General features: G+C 42.9%; 2 long non-coding RNA genes across 4 annotated transcripts; both read right to left on the reverse strand.

Annotated features, from left to right (window-relative positions):
- Window positions 1–664: 664 nt before the first annotated feature.
- On the reverse strand, window positions 665–3,223 carry LOC127301401 (uncharacterized). 2 transcript variants are annotated; one of them, XR_011746060.1, is made up of 3 exons: window positions 2,650–3,223; window positions 2,339–2,554; window positions 665–1,341 (listed from the first exon to the last, which is right to left on the reverse strand). It is a non-coding gene; the product is annotated as an uncharacterized lncRNA (long non-coding RNA). The 2 variants fall into 2 exon arrangements; XR_007852049.2 differs by having other exon boundaries at window positions 2,339–2,573.
- A 3,253-nt stretch (window positions 3,224–6,476) lies between these two features.
- On the reverse strand, window positions 6,477–8,403 carry LOC127301400 (uncharacterized). Of its 2 annotated transcripts, none has more exons than XR_007852048.2 (3): window positions 7,811–8,403; window positions 7,500–7,715; window positions 6,477–6,537 (listed from the first exon to the last, which is right to left on the reverse strand). It is a non-coding gene; the product is annotated as an uncharacterized lncRNA (long non-coding RNA). The 2 variants fall into 2 exon arrangements; XR_007852047.2 differs by having other exon boundaries at window positions 7,500–7,734.
- Window positions 8,404–22,252: the final 13,849 nt, after the last annotated feature.

Here is a 22,252-nt window from a genome sequence, read left to right on the forward strand (position 1 = left end):
TTTTATGTAGCGACCTCACCTTTTAAGGTGCCGATCTCTGTGCGTATCTGTGCTAGTCCCTGGATCAATCGCTAGCACACACAGTACAAGATGTAATACCAAGAAACAAAGGTCTTTATTACATCGTATGATCCAAAAATTACATAATGTATTACAAATTGCATAGCACAAGGCTAGCATATCATCAGAGTTTCACAACGAACAAACATAGACAGCATGGAGTCCTTCGTCTTCATGTGCCACAGGCGAGCATGTTGAGGATAGACTCGTAACCCTAACCATCGTAACTCACTCGTCTTTCAAGACATCTGCAACATGAAAAGTTACAGCCACGAATGGTCAATACATTTGAATTGTATTGGCAAGATGACACTATAGTGGACTCAAATGGCAACCTAACACTTAAGTGTACATTTGGCTGGTAGAGCTCAGGCATATTTGCATAAAGCCAATTTTTCCCTATCATTTATCAAAACATTTTTGTTCAATCTAATTAATAGTAACATTGGTAAAACCCCAATGTACCAATTAAAAGTAACATTGGTAAAGCCCCAATGTACCTTCCTACCCTTGTTCACCCATCAAATTTTATTTAAGAAATTGGGATGAGGAGATCTTCGAACAAGGACTTGTCAGTTCGCTCAAGTTGTCCATAATCGGGGACACGGCTAAGTACTTAGATTTTACACTCTCGAGAGGTTGTACACCTTTACCCACATGGCCAGGTCAATCCTTCTACCTCGTTGCACATTTTGCTTAAGGACAGGTGTAGACCGTGGCCGAGACCTTCTGTGTGTAATCGCCCGAACCATTCCCTAAGGGCCACGCCCCCAACTACAGTATCCCTCTACCACCACCTGGCCCCTAGGATCCGGGTTCATACAACATACTTTGTCAAGCCAGAGCCATAGTAGCATGTGGTTGTACGGAAAGCTAATGAGCAAGATTTGCCTACAATCTCTTTAAGCCTGGGTGACTTTCCGCAAGTGTGCACTAGCACCAGGGTCTTGCCCCCTGATACAGCCACCCTCTCCATAACTCCACCATTCACCCAGGTAATTCATTAAACTTAGTTGTTTTTCCTTAACCTCTATCAAAACATTTTTCCATGGCATAGCAGGTAACAACTAAATTTAATGGCGGCTAAGGGAGTCTAGGAGTGGTGTAACTAAACTACTAGGATTTATTACCAGGCATAAAGCATAAACCCTAGACATGTCTACTATAAAAACACTACAGTGCAAGAATTAAAACTGGGACTTTTGGTATGTGTCACTTGCCTTTTTGTAGTCGAAGAGTGTTCTCTTTTCTTTCAACAAAACACGTCGCTCTTCAAACGAACTATAAAATAAAAATATTGCACAACATAAACACACAATTCATAACAACATAATACAGTCAAGAAAACAATTTGGAAAACGTTCTATGGTACTAAGATGTGGCATGAGGTTTGGCTTGCAAGATATGGTTTGATAGATTGGCAGGGTCATGTACTTTGAAAGAAAAAGATTATCCAAGTCAAATGCTTAGGAGAAGAAGATTGGCAAGGGCATATGATCAAGGGTTGTTTGCTACACCGGAATGAATAATTGGAATGATCCATGTGATAGAATCATACGAGTCTCATATGGCATAAAGCAACATACCATTATGGAGAGTGTGACAACACTCACCAATGGCAAGAGGAAAAAGATTAGATAGGAACTAGTGATATGAAAATTTACTCAAATAACTCAATTGCTATTTGAATAATATGGACTAAGATAATATGTTGTGTAAGATGTGATCATGGAACATGATGAATGTGTCTAAATGATATTCGTAGTGGAAGAACGATATCACAGATCATAGAAATACCGCGAAATCAAAGTATGTGAATCCGACATGCAAAATGTCCAGAATGATCAACGCATTTTACTGATTCCAACAGTATAAAGTTTGTCGAAAACCTCCGTGTAGAACTCAACATATGAATTTTACAATACGCGGTTAGAATTCTAATGGTGCCAGAAAAGTTGTCCTAAAAAGTTTCTCGGATGGAAAAACTTCCTACACGAAAGTTATAGAGGATATAATCACGAACTTAACAACAGAGAAATCATCTAAAACGGAACCCTAGAACTATTGTTAAGGAATTTCAAACTTTCTGTAACAGAATTAGCTAGCATAATATGTGAACCATCGATCGGTCACAGACATGCGCCGTGAGTCGCAAAGTAGGCTTATGAGTTCAGTTAATTAGGCTAATAGGGACCTCAGATTTAGCTCTAACGTTCAGGAATAGATTTGACTATGTGTAAACTAAACAACATGTTTCATACAGGCACGAAGCCATTACCGGGTGGTGGCAGTGCTGTTCCAAGATGACGACGGCGCTGTTGCGAGCGCGGATGCTGGTGCTCCTCCGGTCGTTCCTCGGCTCGGTGAAGTGGACAACCATGTGCGGCAGTAGATGTTGAAAACAATGGCGTGTTTGCCGACCTTGCCCCTTTCCTGGAATGGCAACGCACGCGGCCAGAGTGGTGACCGGCATCGGACATCTTCGCGGAGGTTGCTGCACCGCGACACACGGACTGAGAGAAAAATTCAGAAGATGGGTAATGACGAGGGAGAGAGAGAAACGACTAAAATGGGGCGGTGCTAACTCACGGGTTCGTCGGAGTCAATCCTCAAATCGGCGGCGCGAACCCCAGCGACAAAACGATGCAGCACCATGTCTTGGAGTTAGGCGATGATTAGGACATCACACTAGAAAAAGGAATGGTGCAAAAGATGAACGCACGCGACGTACCGCTCTGATGAACTCCGTTGATGTCGCGGCCAACTGCGACAAAAACACGTCTGACCATGTCCTGGAGGTAGGCCTTGATGAGAAACATCTTCTGGTGCAAGGAAGCTTCGTGGTGATCACTCTAGACGGCAAGATATAGCGATGAACTCGAATTTGAGGCTGTAGATGGCACGGTCGGTGTGGGCTGTACAGAGCATATCAGTACAAACTTTCTGAAGCAAAGTGGTGGAGGAGGACAAGGGGCACACGGAGGACATCTCGTTTCGCAATTCTATGGCCTGAGGAGGGAGATCGGGATGGCAATGCCGGCCGGTGGCATTCGGTGCACCTGGACGGTTTGGAAGATTAAGGCAATAAAGTGGGAAACTAATTGGCTGAATGGAACGCCCATCTAAATAGGAGTAAATTTCGTATTGCACTCGAGAAGAAACAGTCACAGAATTAACGGGAATTGAAGATGGAAAGGAGCCATGGCTGTACGTGCCAGTATATGTGCCCAGGAGGAAGAAGACCTCTTCCGTGCGTGTGCACTAGTGAGCCGGCCAGCTGGGCTGCCTTGGCTGGTCGGCCAAGTTGGGCTGGGAAAGCTGGGCCGTTCGGGCTGGCCGCTCTTTTTTTTTCTTTTCTTAAATCTAGAAATATAAAAAAAATATTTTTGGAGAATCAAAATTAATCAGAAAAAGGCAAATAAGGTACCGTTGGATTCGTCATGAAAAATCCTTTAATATTAGACCAAATTTGGAACAAAAATATAAACTTTATCAAACCAAAATTTGACATACATATCTATGTGGCTATAGTGCCTTTTTAGGGTTCAATATTTTCTCAAAATAATAATTTTATAATTTTCAAAACCTCCGAATAAAATAGAGTATTGTTGGTATATATTTTGAAAACAGATTTATGTAAACTCTATATTTTTTTCAAATACCTTTTAAATAAACGCAAAAGTTTTATTTCCTTGTGAAAAATTCAATCAAGTTCAAACAATCAACCGATTTATTTTTATTTTACATTCCGAAATTTAGAAAATTTCGGGATGTGACAGACTACCACCCTTAAAAGAAATCTCGTCCCCGAGATTTGAAAAGGCTAGAAAGAAAGATGGGTTTAGGATATGTTGGGGTGGGCTACCACCTTCAAAAGAAACTTTGGTAGCTTAGACTAGGTCTTGGGTTCATGCTGGGTTCATCCTATGTATGACTTGGCATGGGGTCGTCTCTTGGAATACCTATGGCTTCTGACCTCCAATAGGGTTGTTTACATATAATGAACAACATATATCTTCAAGGTGAGTCGTGTAGGTTTCCATGTCGAGGTGTCGTCAATGGTCTTCCACTATTCTTCAGCTAGAGGTTGGACCTTCAAACTAAACATAGTTCTACGTTTGGCAACACTTGCCATACTATAGGGGTATTATTTTCCACCCTAAGGTTTAAGCTTAAACGTCGACATCTGTTTTGTAGGTATGTCTCTCTAGATTCATAAAGTCAACATTACGAAAGTGAATAATAAGAGTAGTAGGAATGGTGATCAATCCATCCTGCACCCAGATCATTACTTCGTATTTGATTTATTGAATCTCGAATTCTAACACTTGGTCAACCTCACAAGTTTGACAAAAAAAATCATGGAAAATTGAATCAATGTTTCAATCCCCATTATTGTTTGTTTTGAAAACATTTCTATCGATCCTTAACTAGGTTTTGTCCTACGCTTCTTCATCTTGATAGGAATCATCAGGTTTGGTTTTGCTAAGGTTGTCTTCATGAAGATTTGTCGAGAAAACACATGTTGGGTTGGATATAGATGAGAATAGATAGAAAGGTTCTAAAGAAGGTTCCTACCCAAACATGGAAAATCAAGGAAATTTAGCAAACAACAATCATCTAACAAGCACAAGCAACATAGCTCAAACACAAACAAACTAGTATGGTCATACCACAATTTGGTATGATCACAAACATTATTGCGATATCGTTGGCCTTATAAACTAGAATTAATGGTGGTCTATTCTATATCTATCTTTAGTGCTTTAAGTTCCTCCTCTACTCCTTTGATGTATCTTTGGGTGTTGTGTAGTTTGCATCACAGTCCTTCATCAAATCTTTGTTGGTCTTCCATGCAACACTTCTAGCAGAGTCGAAGAATATCATGTGAAGCATAAACCTCTCACTTCAGGCACAAGGTCATCATCAATCCTCTATTAAGGTGTTTTCTAGAGGAAGGATATCTAAGGTAAGAGGAAATTCATTTGAAGGTGAAGTAGGTGAGAATACTAGAAGTTCACAAAACAAACAACATTTTAACAGAGATAAGATTAGATAGATTTTTCATCCTAAGGTCTTCCTATTTCTAATCCAAACCTAGGGTCACGAACCTACGGTCAACACAATGCTCTGATACCATCTGTAGCGACCTCACCTTTTAAGGTGCCGATCTCTGTGCGTATCTGTGCTAGTCCCTGGATCAATCGCTAGCACACACAGTACAAGATGTAATACCAAGAAACAAAGGTCTTTATTACATCGTATGATCCAAAAATTACATAATGTATTACAAATTGCATAGCACAAGGCTAGCATATCATCAGAGTTTCACAACGAACAAACATAGACAGCATGGAGTCCTTCGTCTTCATGTGCCACAGGCGAGCATGTTGAGGATAGACTCGTAACCCTAACCATCGTAACTCACTCGTCTTTCAAGACATCTGCAACATGAAAAAGTTACAGCCACGAATGGTCAATACATTTGAATTGTATTGGCAAGATGACACTATAGTGGACTCAAATGGCAACCTAACACTTAAGTGTACATTTGGCTGGTAGAGCTCAGGCATATTTGCATAAAGCCAATTTTTCCCTATCATTTATCAAAACATTTTTGTTCAATCTAATTAATAGTAACATTGGTAAAACCCCAATGTACCAATTAAAAGTAACATTGGTAAAGCCCCAATGTACCTTCCTACCCTTGTTCACCCATCAAATTTTATTTAAGAAATTGGGATGAGGAGATCTTCGAACAAGGACTTGTCAGTTCGCTCAAGTTGTCCATAACCGGGGACACGGCTAAGTACTTAGATTTTACACTCTCGAGAGGTTGTACACCTTTACCCACATGGCCAGGTCAATCCTTCTACCTCGTTGCACATTTTGCTTAAGGACAGGTGTAGACCGTGGCCGAGACCTTCTGTGTGTAATCGCCCGAACCATTCCCTAAGGGCCACGCCCCCAACTACAGTATCCCTCTACCACCACCTGGCCCCTAGGATCCGGGTTCATACAACATACTTTGTCAAGCCAGAGCCATAGTAGCATGTGGTTGTACGGAAAGCTAATGAGCAAGATTTGTCTACAATCTCTTTAAGCCTGGGTGACTTTCCGCAAGTGTGCACTAGCACCAGGGTCTTGCCCTCGATACGCCCACCCTCTCCATAACTCCACCATTCACCCAGGTAATTCATTAAACTTAGTTGTTTTTCCTTAACCTCTATCAAAACATTTTTCCATGGCATAGCAGGTAACAATTAAATTTAATGGCGGCTAAGGGAGTCTAGGAGTGGTGTAACTAAACTACTAGGATTTATTACCAGGCATAAAGCATAAACCCTAGACATGTCTACTATAAAAACACTACAGTGCAAGAATTAAAACTGGGACTTTTGGTATGTATCACTTGCCTTTTTGTAGTCGAAGAGTGTTCTCTTTTCTTTCAACAAAACACGTCGCTCTTCAAACGAACTATAAAATAAAAATATTGCACAACATAAACACACAATTCATAACAACATAGTACAGTCAAGAAAACAATTTGGAAGGCTTGCAAGATATGGTTTGATAGATTGGCAGGGTCATGTACTTTGAAAGAAAAAGATTATCCAAGTCAAATGCTTAGGAGAAGAAGATTGGCAAGGGCATATGATCAAGGGTTGTTTGCTACACCGGAATGAATAATTGGAATGATCCATGTGATAGAATCATACGAGTCTCATATGGCATAAAGCAACATACCATTATGGAGAGTGTGACAACACTCACCAATGGCAAGAGGAAAAAGATTAGATAGGAACTAGTGATATGAAAATTTACTCAAATAACTCAATTGCTATTTGAATAATATGGACTAAGATAATATGTTGTGTAAGATGTGATCATGGAACATGATGAATGTGTCTAAATGATATTCGTAGTGGAAGAACGATATCACAGATCATAGAAATACCGCGAAATCAAAGTATGTGAATCCGACATGCAAAATGTCCAGAATGATCAACGCATTTTACTGATTCCAACAGTATAAAGTTTGTCGAAAACCTCCGTGTAGAACTCAACATATGAATTTTACAATACGCGGTTAGAATTCTAATGGTGCCAGAAAAGTTGTCCTAAAAAGTTTCTCGGATGGAAAAACTTCCTACACGAAAGTTATAGAGAATATAATCACGAACTTAACAACAGAGAAATCATCTAAAACGGAACCCTAGAACTATTGTTAAGGAATTTCAAACTTTCTGTAACAGAATTAGCTAGCATAATATGTGAACCATCGATCGGTCACAGACATGCGCCGTGAGTCGCAAAGTAGGCTTATGAGTTCAGTTAATTAGGCTAATAGGGACCTCAGATTTAGCTCTAACGTTCAGGAATAGATTTGACTATGTGTAAACTAAACAACATGTTTCATACAGGCACGAAGCCATTACCGGGTGGTGGCAGTGCTGTTCCAAGATGACGACGGCGCTGTTGCGAGCGCGGATGCTGGTGCTCCTCCGGTCGTTCCTCGGCTCGGTGAAGTGGACAACCATGTGCGGCAGTAGATGTTGAAAACAATGGCGTGTTTGCCGACCTTGCCCCTTTCCTGGAATGGCAACGCACGCGGCCAGAGTGGTGACCGGCATCGGACATCTTCGCGGAGGTTGCTGCACCGCGACACACGGACTGAGAGAAAAATTCAGAAGATGGGTAATGACGAGGGAGAGAGAGAAACGACTAAAATGGGGCGGTGCTAACTCACGGGTTCGTCGGAGTCAATCCTCAAATCGGCGGCGCGAACCCCAGCGACAAAACGATGCAGCACCATGTCTTGGAGTTAGGCGATGATTAGGACATCACACTAGAAAAAGGAATGGTGCAAAAGATGAACGCACGCGACGTACCGCTCTGATGAACTCCGTTGATGTCGCGGCCAACTGCGACAAAAACACGTCTGACCATGTCCTGGAGGTAGGCCTTGATGAGAAACATCTTCTGGTGCAAGGAAGCTTCGTGGTGATCACTCTAGACGGCAAGATATAGCGATGAACTCGAATTTGAGGCTGTAGATGGCACGGTCGGTGTGGGCTGTACAGAGCATATCAGTACAAACTTTCTGAAGCAAAGTGGTGGAGGAGGACAAGGGGCACACGGAGGACATCTCATTTCGCAATTCTATGGCCTGAGGAGGGAGATCGGGATGGCAATGCCGGCCGGTGGCATTCGGTGCACCTGGACGGTTTGGAAGATTAAGGCAATAAAGTGGGAAACTAATTGGCTGAATGGAACGCCCATCTAAATATGAGTAAATTTCGTATTGCACTCGAGAAGAAACAGTCACAGAATTAACGGGAATTGAAGATGGAAAGGAGCCATGGCTGTACGTGCCAGTATATGTGCCCAGGAGGAAGAAGACCTCTTCCGTGCGTGTGCACTAGTGAGCCGGCCAGCTGGGCTGCCTTGGCTGGTCGGCCAAGTTGGGCTGGGAAAGCTGGGCCGTTCGGGCTGGCCGCTCTTTTTTTTTCTTTTCTTAAATCTAGAAATATAAAAAAAATATTTTTGGAGAATCAAAATTAATCAGAAAAAGGCAAATAAGGTACCGTTGGATTCGTCATGAAAAATCCTTTAATATTAGACCAAATTTGGAACAAAAATATAAACTTTATCAAACCAAAATTTGACATACATATCTATGTGGCTATAGTGCCTTTTTAGGGTTCAATATTTTCTCAAAATAATAATTTTATAATTTTCAAAACCTCCGAATAAAATAGAGTATTGTTGGTATATATTTTGAAAACAGATTTATGTAAACTCTATATTTTTTTCAAATACCTTTTAAATAAACGCAAAAGTTTTATTTCCTTGTGAAAAATTCAATCAAGTTCAAACAATCAACCGATTTATTTTTATTTTACATTCCGAAATTTAGAAAATTTCGGGATGTGACATTTTATTTCAGCAAAAACTTTCGTGCGTTTTGTAGTAAAAACTAATTTTTGTAATTCAGACTATTTTTAGTGTCACACGTTTTTTAGGACATAATACGTTGGTTAATTCTGTTTCAACCCTAAATGCACATGTGCTGCTGATATATTCGGTTAACATTTCGGACAGGTAATAATAGGCCGGTTTGTACTAAGCCCATTAACGTGGAGCATGGACGCGGGGAAGGAATACTCATGGCCCATCCAGCAGGGTTCTCTAGTTTTCTTTTGTTTTTTTTTCTCAACTCGAATTTAACTGAAATTTAATACTTTATTTTCACATAAATTCAAAAAATGAAAAAACCTTCACACTTCGTCTTAGAATGGATACGAGAGTGTGTGCAAAAATTTCTGGAGCGTTTCTCGAAGGTCAAAAAATCCACATTCTTAGAAACGGAACCGTTTGGGTTACATCAAACCACTTTTTGTAAGCTAGTCGATTTTTCGACCTTCGAAAAAAATTCCAGTTTTTTTTACCCAATATGTCACACGTTTTTGTGAACATAATCCGTTGGTTAAAACTTTTTTTGAATTTTTTGAATTTAACCAGGTTTGCTGCAGATTTATTGAAATCAAAACTAAAAAACTTATCAGTTAGACCGAAAGACATGTAACGCGGTTTGTACTAAGCCCAATAACGTGGAGCATGGACGTGGGGAAGGAATACTCATGGACCATCCAGCAGGGTTCTCTAGTTTTCTTCTGTTTTTTTTCAACTCGAATTTAACTGAAATTTAATAGTTTATTTTCACGGAAATTCAAAAACTGAAAAAACCTTCACACTTCGTCCTAGAATGGATACGAGAGTGTGTGCAAAAATTTATGGAGCGTTTCTCGAAGGTCGAAAAATCGACATTCTTAGAAACGGAACCGTTTGGGTTACATCAAACCACTTTTTCTAAGATAGTCGATTTTTCGACCTTCGAAAAAAAATCCAGTTTTTTTACCTAGTATGTCACACGTTTTTGTGAACATAATCCGTTGGTTAAAACTTTTTTTGAATTTTTTGAATTTAACCAGATGTGCTGCAGATTTATTCAAATCAAAACTAAAAAACTTATCAGTTAGGCCGAAAGACATGTAACGCGGTTTCTACTAAGCCCATTAACGTGGAGCATGGACGCGGGAAGGAACACTCATGGCCCATCCATCGTGGTTCTCTAGTTTTCTTTTGTTTTTTTTTCAACTCGAATTTAACTGAAATTTAATTGTTTATTTTCACAGAAATTCAAAAATTGAAAAAACCTTCACACTTCGTCTTAGAATGGATACGAGAGTGTGTGCAAAAATTTCTGGAGCGTTTCTCGAAGGTCGAAAAATCCACATTCTTAGAAACGGAATCGTTTGGGTTACATCAAACCACTTTTTCTAAGCTAGTCGATTTTTCGACCTTCGAAAAAAAATCCAGTTTTTTTTACCCAATATGTCACACGTTTTTGTGAACATAATCCGTTGGTTAAAACTTTTTTTGAATTTTTCGAATTTTTGAATTTTTCGAATTTGGCCGTCAGACATGTAACGGGCCAATGTGGGCCGCCAGACCTCTAACTGCATGTTCGCCTCCCGCCCCTATATCCGCCCAATACTGTGGCAGTTCCACCGTTCTGTCCCAACCCCGCCGTTCGTCTACCGCATCCCGGGTTGCTCCCTTCCTCCCACATTGTCCATGGCATCTGCCTCTTCCTCCGTCGTGGCCGGAGACGAGAAGTCCACGACGGAGAAGTACCGCATCCTTGCGCACGGGAGTACATATATCGACGTCGTCTACACCAATGAGGCGGCGACTGTTGATAGAATTCTTCGTATGTACGAGGGTTGGCTCGACGAGGACGAGGACAGGTTCAAGTTCGTTGGTCTGGATCTCGAGTATGACTCTAGCGGACACAAGTTGGCGGTAATGCAAATCGCCATGAGGGAGCACGTTCTTGTATTCCACTACATTAGGTACAAGGATCATTGAAATTTATGTCCCTACATTGAATTTAAAGCGTCCCTACATTTTCATTACAGTACTTGTTGAATTTATTTGTGCTGCTCTTGACAAAGGTGCAAGGATCATTGTCCGCGCCTACTGACTTTTCTCAAGGACAAGCAATACACTTTTACAAGTGTTGATAAAAGAAATGACACAAAAGTTCTTCGTGCGGCCGGTCTTCCTGTTCCAGAAGAGAGACACATCGACATCCAGGACATTTTCAAGATTAATGGTCAACCGCAGGCTGGAATGGCTGATCTTGCAGCAAAGCTCATTGATCCCAAGTTTGCCAACATGAAGAAGGACTTCAAGTACAACCGGCTTCGGAAGGAAGGGCATGGTTTCTGGGAATGCAAGCCACTGTCCTGGATGAACCTCGAATACGCAGCTATTGACGGCTATCTCAGTTATGAGATATACAACAAGATCTACACGGTGAACGAGGGACAAGCTCACCTCCAGAGATCAGACCACATCTGCCCCAGATGCAAAAATCAGGATGAATCTTCATCAATGAACAAGCGTCAAAAGCAAGTCTGAGAGTGATAAGACTCAAGGGGGCAAGTACTAGTGTGTTTGTGCAGTCTGTAATTATATTTGCGATGTGTCCAAGACATAGTTGTGCTCTATGTTATTTGTGAACAAATTCTCCATATTGTTTTGTAAGTATCATACAGTGATCTATGCAGTCTATAATGGTATTCGCAATGTGTGCAAGACATAAGCTGTGCTCTATGTCATTCGTGAACAAAATTGTCCTAGTTGTGTTGCAAGTATCAAAATTTGACCTTTGACAATCTGACCAATGTTTGTACAACAAATAATACACAAGTGCAACAATGTGAATCGATCAAGTAGTGTTGTTCATACTTCCGATGGTCCCTCATATCTGCATTGCATGAAATAACACACAAGTCAGTGGCACATAAAATAGTAGAAGATTAGTGCAAGCGATTTAAGTAGGGCTGAACCAGACACTCACTCCTTATGTAGCCTGCACTTCATCTTGTTGTTTCTGTTATGACCTGGTTGATTGCAAGCAGTGCACAACCTCTCCTTCTTCCGCTCGTCGTGTGCCAAAGATCCCGCCATGTTTTGACGTCTGTTGATTTGTATCCTTGTCCTTATAGTACCTCTTGTTTTGTTTAGGTGCTCCTTTGGTCTCAGCTTGATCAGGATCACCCACTACTGGTGCATCTCCTCTGTTTTGTGCGTCCTCATGGTAAGCCATTGAATGACTGGTCTGGGCGCCTTTTCTCCTGTATATTATGCCTTTGATACATTTCATAAGCTCGCTGAAAGATTCTGGGTCATGCAATGCGGCATCAAAAGCTTCTGCTCCAATGAGGGTAAGCTCGCTATGCTTTCTCCGCTCAGCTACCCCTTCCCATCCCCATCCGTACAAATCACTCTCACGTCTCGAGGGCAAACCATACCTTGCATCCTTCGAGAACCTTCGGAGAACACAACAGTTTGGAATTTCAGAGTACCCCACATAATGCAAAACAAACAAGATGTGCTTGCAAGGTAGCCCTTTCCGATACATCCTTTGGCAGCTGCACGTTATTGTTTCCTCTTTGCTTTTAGGTCTGTAATCCACTGAAAACAAATACTTACGGTTATTCATCCATGACACAACGAAGGTTGATACCCCACCAACACATCCAAGTTGATCTACAATCTCTAGGCCCCCAATCTTTTTCAGCTCCTCTTGAACGAGGTAGAAGTTTGCAGCAGTGAATTTACGGGCAGCAGACGTCTCTATATCCTTGTACCTGGTAACTGCAACCGGTAGTGTCTGAGAGTCTATGGCGTCGTGGCGGGCCTCTTCCTCACAGACACGGCTACTGTTATTCTCGTAGTGCACTGATACGTCTCCGACGTATCGATAATTTCTTATGTTCCATGCCACATTATTGATGTTATCTACATGTTTTATGCACACTTTATGTCATATTCGTGCATTTTCTGGAACTAACCTATTAACAAGATGCCGAAGTGCCGATTCTGTTTTCGCTGTTTTTGGTTTCAGAAATCCTAGTAAGGAAATATTCTCGAATTGGACGAAATCAAAGCCCAGGGGCCTATTTTTCCACGAAGCTTCCAGAAGTCCGAAGGAGAGACGAAGAGGGGCGACGAGGGGCCACACCCCAGGCGGCGCGCCCCCTTGGCCGCGCGGCCCTGTGGTGTGGGGCCCCGTGCCGCCTCTTGACCTGCCCTTCCGCCTACAAATAGCCTCCGTGACGAAACCCCCAGCATCGAGAACCACGATACGGAAAACCTTCCAGAGACGCCGCCGCCGCCGATCCCATCTCGGGGATCCAGAGATCGCCTCCGGCACCCTGCCGGAGAGGGGAATCATCTCCCGGAGGACTCTACGCCGCCATGGTCGCCTCCGGTGTGATGTGTGAGTAGTCTACCCCTGGACTATGGGTCCATAGCAGTAGCTAGATGGTTGTCTTCTCCCCATTGTGCTATCATTGTCGGATCTTGTGAGCTGCCTATCATGATCAAGATCATCTATCTGTAATTCTATATGTTGCGTTTGTTGGGATCCGATGAATAGAGAATACTTGTTATGTTGATTATCAAAGTTATGCTTATGTGTTGTTTATGATCTTGCATGCTTTCCGTTACTAGTAGATGCTCTGGCCAAGTAGATGCTTGTAACTCCAAGAGGGAGTATTTATGCTCGATAGTGGGTTCATGCCTGCATTAACACCGGGACAAAGGATGAAAGTTCTAAGGTTGTGTTGTGCTGTTGCCACTAGGGATAAAACATTGATGCTATGTCTAAGGATGTAGTTGTTGATTACATTACGCACCATACTTAATGCAATTGTCTCTGCTTTGCAACTTAATACCGGAGGGGTTCGGATGATAACACGAAGGTGGACTTTTAGGCATAGATGCAGTTGGATGGCGGTCTATGTACTTTGTCGTAATGCCCAATTAAATCTCACTATACTCATCATGATATGTATGTGCATTGTCATGCTCTCTTTATTTGTCAATTGCCCAACTGTAATTTGTTCACCCAACATGCTGTTTGTCTTATGGGAGAGACACCTCTAGTGAACTGTGGACCCCGGTCCAATTCTCTTTACTGAAATACAATCCCATCGCAATACTTGTTCTCTTGTTTTCTCGCAAACAATCATCTTCCACACAATACGGTTAATCCTTTGTTACAGCAAGCCGGTGAGATTGACAACCTCACTGTTTCGTTGGGGCAAAGTACTTTGGTTGTGTTGTGCAGGTTCCACGTTGGCGCCGGAATCCCTGGTGTTGCGCCGCACTACATCCCGCCGCCATCAACCTTCAACGTGCTTCTTGGCTCCTCCTGGTTCGATAAACTTTGGTTTCTTTCTGAGGGAAAACTTGCTGCTGTGCGCATCATACCTTCCTCTTGGGGTTGCCCAACGAACGTGTGAAATACACGCCATCAAGCATATTTTCTGGCGCCGTTGCCGGGGAGATCAAGACACGCTGCAAGGGGAGTCTCCACTTCTCAATCTCTTTACTTTGTTTTTGTCTTGCTTAGTTTTATTTACTACTTTGTTTGATGCACTAAATCAAAATACAAAAAAATTAGTTGCTAGTTTTACTTTACTTGCTATCTTGTTTGCTATATCAAAAACACAAAAAAACTAGTTACTTGTTTTACTTTACTTAATATCATGCATGTTTTTATTTCACTAGTTTGGCATAATGGACAAAAATGAGCTTCTATTTCTATTTCCTGATTTAAAACATGGATTGTTTGATGCGAAAATTAAAAAACCTATGGAATCTTATTTGCATGCTGGTAATAATATTAGTATGAACGCCTTGAACACCATTGTTGATAATAATATAGAAAGTTCTAAGCTTGGGGAAGCTGGTTTTCATGATCTTTTTATTCCCCCAAGCATTGAGGAGAAGATTTACTTTGATGATACTTTGCCTCCTATTTATGATAAGAGAGTGGATTCTGTGACCGGGTGTATACGTGAGCACGCGTTCGTTACCGTTGGATTTGCTTTAAGATGCTGGTCTCACAAAACAGAACCAAACGGCGTCAGGTCTATTTTATCTGGCTGCAGACGACCGCATCCGTGCTTGTCCGCGGCGCACACAGTGTGTCACAGTAACCCGAGTTGGTCTCCCAGCAATTAAGTGCTAAAACATGGGAATAAAAATCGCTCCCCCAATGCCGGCCTGGAGCCCCATCACCGCCGACGCCGAGCCCTGTTCAACGCCGCCTACTCCCCCGCCGGACAAGCATCAGAGCGCCATCAAAGCGCCGCCGACCTGGCCCGTAGGCTGAAATCGTTCGAAACAGAGTGGGTTCATCACTGATTCTCCTCCCTTCTCTTTGCATTCCATTCGATTTAGAAAGGAACAATCTCGTCTGCTCTCGTCTAGATACACCATTATTCAAATTGAAACGCACCTTATTCGTATCATTCTGTGCAAAAACAAGAAAAAAAATGCTCCAATTCACATCGATTTCAACCTCTTTTTCCTCACTCTTGATCAAAATGAATTTTCGCAGCAACACTGAACTACTGCAAACGCATCAGCTGCTGAAGCAAATCACTCTCTCCCTGTTTCAGCGCCGCAGCCTCAGCCCGACGAGCGACGATGCCCATACCTGTCGTCGTCGCCGGCGGCCCGCCTGGCCCTCCACGTCTCGTACTCGGCATCGTCGGTGGGCAGCTCGTGCGGCAGAGCGGGCACGTGTTGCGGATGGCGAGCCAGGGCAGGATTCAGGCGCCGTGGTAGAGGTGCGCGCACGGCAGCCTCCTGGCCGCCTCCCCGGCCTCGATGCCGTCCTTGCACACCGCGCACTGCGCCGCGCCGCCGGACTCGGCGACCGCCACCGTCGGGAGGCCCTCCACGGCGGCCCTCGCCGCCGCCCGCCCGCCCTTGGCCGGGGGATCGTGCTCCGCCTCCGCGGCAAGCTGCCCGAACAGCGTGTCCTCGTCGTCATCGAGGAAGTACGTGTCGACGCCGGCGCCGTCGTCGTCGTCGAGCAGGAGGCTGCCGAGGCTGTTGGCGGCGAGGAGCACCTCCCACTCGAGGCTGCGCACCGCGGCGGCCTCGAACTCGCCATCCCCCCTGCCGGCGGCGACCTTCTCCAACTCCTCGGCGTCGTTGAGCCCGAGGCCGTCCCACCGCTGGGGGTGCGCCTCCTCGTGCTCCTCCAGCTGCAGGCAGTCCCAGCAGAGCGGCAGGCCCGCCTCGTCCGGCGCCGCCCACACGACGGCCCCATCCTCGTCGTCGTCGTGGAAATCGAGGCCGAGGAACGCGGCGGCGGGTTCTTGCTGCGCGGCGGTACCTCACCTCGACCGGCGCCAGCACCTTTTGACCCCAGAGGCTCGATTTTCGCCGCTGCCCCTCGAGCTACCGTCGACGGAGCACGCCAAAGAGCAGCTGCAGAGGAGATTGAGGTTTTTTTGGGCGCCACGGCGAGGGGAAGTAGGGAAGGTGGAGCAGCTGAGAGGATAAGGTTGTGCTTCAACCTTTTTTTAAGGAGATCAGCTGCTGCGTTATCAGTTAACGGACGAGCCACACCGTCAGACACGTGTTGATCATTGGATGCGTGCTCACGTATACACCCGGTTACCAGGCTTCTTTCGTTTATGATAATGATATTGGTCTTTTAGTACCGCCTATTATGGAGGATAAATTTGATTATGACTACAATATGCCTCCTATATTTGATGATGAGAATAATAATGATAGCTACTTTGTTGAATTTGCTCCCACTACAACTAATAAAATTGATTATGCCTATGTGGAGAGTAATAATTTTATGCATGAGACTCATGATAAGAATGCTTTATGTGATAGTTATATTGTTGAGTTTGCTCATGATGCTACTGAAAGTTATTATGAGAGAGGAAAATATGGTTGTAGAAATTTTCATGTTACTAAAATGCTTCTCTATATGCTGAAATTTTTGAAGTTACACTTGTTTTATCTTCCTATGCTTGTCACTTTGCTCTTCATGAACTTGTTTATTTACAAGATTCCTATGCATAGGAAGCATGTTAGACTTAAATGTGTTTTGAATTTGCCTCTTGAAGCTCTCTTTTGCTTCAAATACTATTTCTTGCGAGTGCATCATCAAAACTGCTGAGCCCATCTTAATGGCTATAAAGAAAGAACTTCTTGGGAGATAACCCATGTGTTATTTTACTACAGTACTTTGTTTTTATTTTGTGTCTTGGAAGTTGTTTACTACTGTAGCAACCTCTCCTTATCTTAGTTTTGTGTTTTGTTGTGCCAAGTTAAGCCGTTGATAGAAAAGTAAGTACTAGATTTGGATTACTGCACAGTTCCAGATTTCTTTGCTGTCACGAATCTGGGTCCACCTCCCTGTAGGTAGCTCAGAAAATTAAGCCAATTTACGTGCATGATCCTCAGATATGTACGCAACTTTCATTCAATTTGAGCATTTTCATCTGAGCAAGTCTGGTGCCATTTTAAAATTCGTCAATACGAACTGTTCTGTTTTGACAGATTCTGCCTTTTATTTCGCATTGCCTCTTTTGCTATGATGGATGAATTTGTTTGATCCACTAATGTCCAGTAGCATTATGCAATGTCCAGAAGTGTTAAGAATGATTGTGTCACCTCTGAATATGTCAATTTATAATGTGCACTAACCCTCTAATGAGTTGTTTCGAGTTTGGTGTGGAGGAAGTTTTCAAGGATCAAGAGAGGAGTATGATGCAACATGATCAAGGAGAGTGAAAGCTCTAAGCTTGGGGATGCACCCGGTGGTTCACCCCTGCATATATCAAGAAGACTCAAGCGTCTAAGCTTGGGGATGCCCAAGGCATCCCCTTCTTCATCGACAACATTATCAGGTTCCTCCCCTGAAACTATATTTTTATTCCATCACATCTTATGTGCTTTTTCTTGGAGCGTCGGTTTGTTTTTGTTTTTGTTTTGTTTGAATAAAATGGATCCTAGCATTCACTTTATGGGAGAGATACACGCTCCGCTGTAGCATATGGACAAGTATGTCCTTGGTTTCTACTCATAGTATTCATGGCGAAGTTTCTCCTTCGTTAAATTGTTATATGGTTGGAATTGGAAAATGATACATGTAGTAATTGCTATAAATGTCTTGGGTAATGTGATACTTGGCAATTGTTGTGCTCATGTTTAAGCTCTTGCATCATATGCTTTGCACCCATTAATGAAGAAATACATAGAGCATGCTTAAATTTGGTTTGCATATTCGGTTTCTCTAAGGTCTAGATAATTTCTAGTATTGAGTTTGAACAACAAGGAAGACGGTGTAGAGTCTTATAATGTTTTCAATATGTCTTTTATGTGAGTTTTGCTGCACCGGTTCATCCTTGTGTTTGTTTCAAATAAGCCTTGCTAGCCTAAACCATTGTATCGAGAGGGAATACTTCTCATGCATCCAAAATACTTGAGCCAACCACTATGTCATTTGTGTCCACCATACCTACCTACTACATGGTATTTTCCGCCATTCCAAAGTAAATTGCTTGAGTGCTACCTTTAAAATTCCATCATTCACCTTTGCAATATATAGCTCATGGGACAAATAGCTTAAAACCTATTGTGGTATTGAATATGTAATTATGCACTTTATCTCTTATTAAGTTGCTTGCTGTGCGATAACCATGTTTACTGGGGACGCCATCAACTTTTCATTGTTGAATTTCATGTGAGTTGCTATGCATGTTCGTCTTGTCTGAAGTAAGGGCGATCTACACTGAGTTGAATGGTTTGAGCATGCATATTGTGAGAGAAGAACATCGGGCCGCTAACCGAAGCCATGTTCCATGGTGGAAGTTTCAGTTTTGGACAACAATCCTCAAATCTCTAATGAGAAAAGAATTAATTGTTGTTGAATGCTTAAAGCATTAAAAGAGGAGTCCATTATCTGTTGTCTATGTTGTCCCGGTATGGATGTCTAAGTTGAGAATAATCAATAGCGAGAAATCCAATGCGAGCTTTCTCCTTAGACCTTTGTACAAAGCGGCATAGAGGTACCCCTTTGTGATACTTGGTTAAAGCATATGTATTGCGGTGATAATCCAGGTAGTCCAAGCTAATTAGGACAAGGTGCGGGCACTATTAGTACACTATGCATGAGGCTTGCAACTTATAAGATATAATTTACATGATGCATATGCTTTATTACTACCGTTGACAAAATTGTTTCATGTTTTCAAAATCAAAGCTCTAGCACAAATATAGCAATCGATGCTTTTTCCTCTATGGAGGACCATTCTTTTACTTTCAATGTTGAGTCAGTTCACCTATTTCTCTCCACCTCATGAAGCAAACATTTGTGTGAACCGTGCATTGATTCCTACATACTTGCTTATTGCACTTATTATATTACTCTATGTTGACAATATCCATGAGATATACATGTTACAAGTTGAAAGCAACCGCTGAAACTTAATCTTCTTTTGAGTTGCTTCAATATCTTTACTTTGAATTATTGCTTTATGAGTTAACTCTTATGCAAGACTTATTGATGCTTGTCTTGAAGTGCTATTCATGAAAAGTCTTTGCTATATGATTCACTTGTTTACTCATGTCATATACATTGTTTTGATCGCTGCATTCACTACATATGCTTTACAAATAGTATGATCAAGATTATGATGGCATGTCACTCCAGAAATTATCTGTGTTATCGTTTTACCTGCTCGGGACGAGCAGAACTAAGCTTGGGGATGCTGATACGTCTCCGACGTATCGATAATTTCTTATGTTCCATGCCACATTATTGATGTTATCTACATGTTTTATGCACACTTTATGTCATATTCGTGCATTTTCTGGAACTAACCTATTAATAAGATGCCGAAGTGCCGCTTGTCAAGTTTTCATTGTTTTTGGTTTCAGAAATCCTAGTAAGGAAATATTCTCGGAATTGGACGAAATCAAAGCCCAGGGGCCTATTTTTCCACGAAGCTTCCGTAAGTCCGAAGGAGAGACGAAGAGGGGCGACGAGGGGGCCACACCCTAGGGCGGCGCGGCCCCCTTGGCCGCGCGGCCTGTGGTGTGGGGCCCCGTGCCGCCTCTTGACCTGCCCTTCCGCCTACAAATAGCCTCCGTGACGAAACCCCCGCATCGAGAACCACGATACGGAAAACCTTCCAGAGACGCCGCCGCCGCCGATCCCATCTCGGGGATCCAGAGATCGCCTCCGCACCCTGCCGGAGAGGGGAATCATCTCCCGGAGGACTCTACGCCGCCATGGTCGCCTCCGGTGTGATGTGTGAGTAGTCTACCCCTGGACTATGGGTCCATAGCAGTAGCTAGATGGTTGTCTTCTCCCCATTGTGCTATCATTGTCGGATCTTGTGAGCTGCCTATCATGATCAAGATCATCTATCTGTAATTCTATATGTTGCGTTTGTTGGGATCCGATGAATAGAGAATACTTGTTATGTTGATTATCAAAGTTATGCTTATGTGTTGTTTATGATCTTGCATGCTTTCCGTTTCTCGTAGATGCTCTGCCAAGTAGATGCTTGTAACTCCAAGAGGGAGTATTTATGCTCGATAGTGGGTTCATGCCCGCATTAACACCGGGACGATGGATGTAAAGTTCTAAGGTTGTGTTGTGCTGTTGCCACTAGGGATAAAACATTGATGCTATGTCTAAGGATGTAGTTGTTGATTACATTACGCACCATACTTAATGCAATTGTCTGTTGCTTTGCAACTTAATACTGGAGGGGGTTCGGATGATAACCTGAAGGTGGACTTTTTAGGCATAGATGCAGTTGGATGGCGGTCTATGTACTTTGTCGTAATGCCCAATTAAATCTCACTATACTCATCATGATATGTATGTGCATTGTCATGCTCTCTTTATTTGTCAATTGCCCAACTGTAATTTGTTCACCCAACATGCTGTTTGTCTTATGGGAGAGACACCTCTAGTGAACTGTGGACCCCGGTCCAATTCTCTTTACTGAAATACACCCATCGCAATACTTGTTCTACTGTTTTCTGCAAACAATCATCTTCCACACAATACGGTTAATCCTTTGTTACAGCAAGCCGGTGAGATTGACAACCTCACTGTTTCGTTGGGGCAAAGTACTTTGGTTGTGTTGTGCAGGTTCCACGTTGGCGCCGGAATCCCTGGTGTTGCGCCGCACTACATCCCGCCGCCATCAACCTTCAACGTGCTTCTTGGCTCCTCCTGGTTCGATAAACCTTGGTTTCTTTCTGAGGGAAAACTTGCTGCTGTGCGCATCATACCTTCCTCTTGGGGTTGCCCAACGAACGTGTGAAATACACGCCATCATGCACAACCATATCCACAATTGTCAGTCCAAAGTCAAGGTGGGTGTGTAGGGTGGAGTTCAAACTCTCGCTCCTCTGGTTGCTTTTCATTCCAAGGAAATATCCATTCGCTAGATAAGCGGCTGACCACAACTTCTTCCTAGCATACATCCTCTTCATCCATTCTTTGGTTAATGCCGTCTGGTGCTTGTCGACGAATGCCCTCCATCTCTCCTCGAATACTTGTTCCGAAGTGCTGTAGTATAGCAGCGACCGGAATTCATTGTGAGCCAGGGGGTCTAGGTGCTTCTTCATGTTCTTCTCAATATGCCACGTACAAACACGGTACCACAGCGGCGATCATTGCAGCGTCCCCATCAGTGATGATCCCTTTAGGCTTCTGCTGATACATGGCCTTCAGGAATGTTTCTAACAACCACTTGTATGTTTTTTCCTTCTCGTCCGAGACAATGGCGCATGCAAAAATAGTAGTCTGGCGGTGATTGTTTATTCCCACAAAAGGTATGAACGGCATAGCATACCGATTTGTTTTGTACGTGCTGTCAAACACCAGCACGTCACCGAAGTCGGCATAGTCCTGCCGAGACTGAGAATCACACCAGAACATGTGTAACAATTTTCCACCTTTACCAAGCTTGTAATCAAAAAAGAAATCAGGATCATCTCTCTTCCTCTTCTCCATAATGCCAATGGTTGTGTTGGCGTCACCCTTTGCAATCATCTTCATCTTTTCACGGCAAGACATGTTGTAAAGATCCTTTCTTACAAATCCTACCGTGTTGTATTTTCCATTGTCACTGATAAATGTCCTCATAATGTTGAATAATCTCATCCCAGCAGCTCCCAGTGACATGATCCTAGATTTCTGATGATCCTTGATCTTTCTATGAGACCGAAGAAAAGCGATTTGATCAGCTGTAGCAGGCTTATGGTT

Source organism: Lolium perenne, chromosome 5 (assembly GCF_019359855.2).
Source record: "Lolium perenne isolate Kyuss_39 chromosome 5, Kyuss_2.0, whole genome shotgun sequence".
Classification (NCBI taxonomy): Eukaryota; Viridiplantae; Streptophyta; class Magnoliopsida; order Poales; family Poaceae; genus Lolium; species Lolium perenne.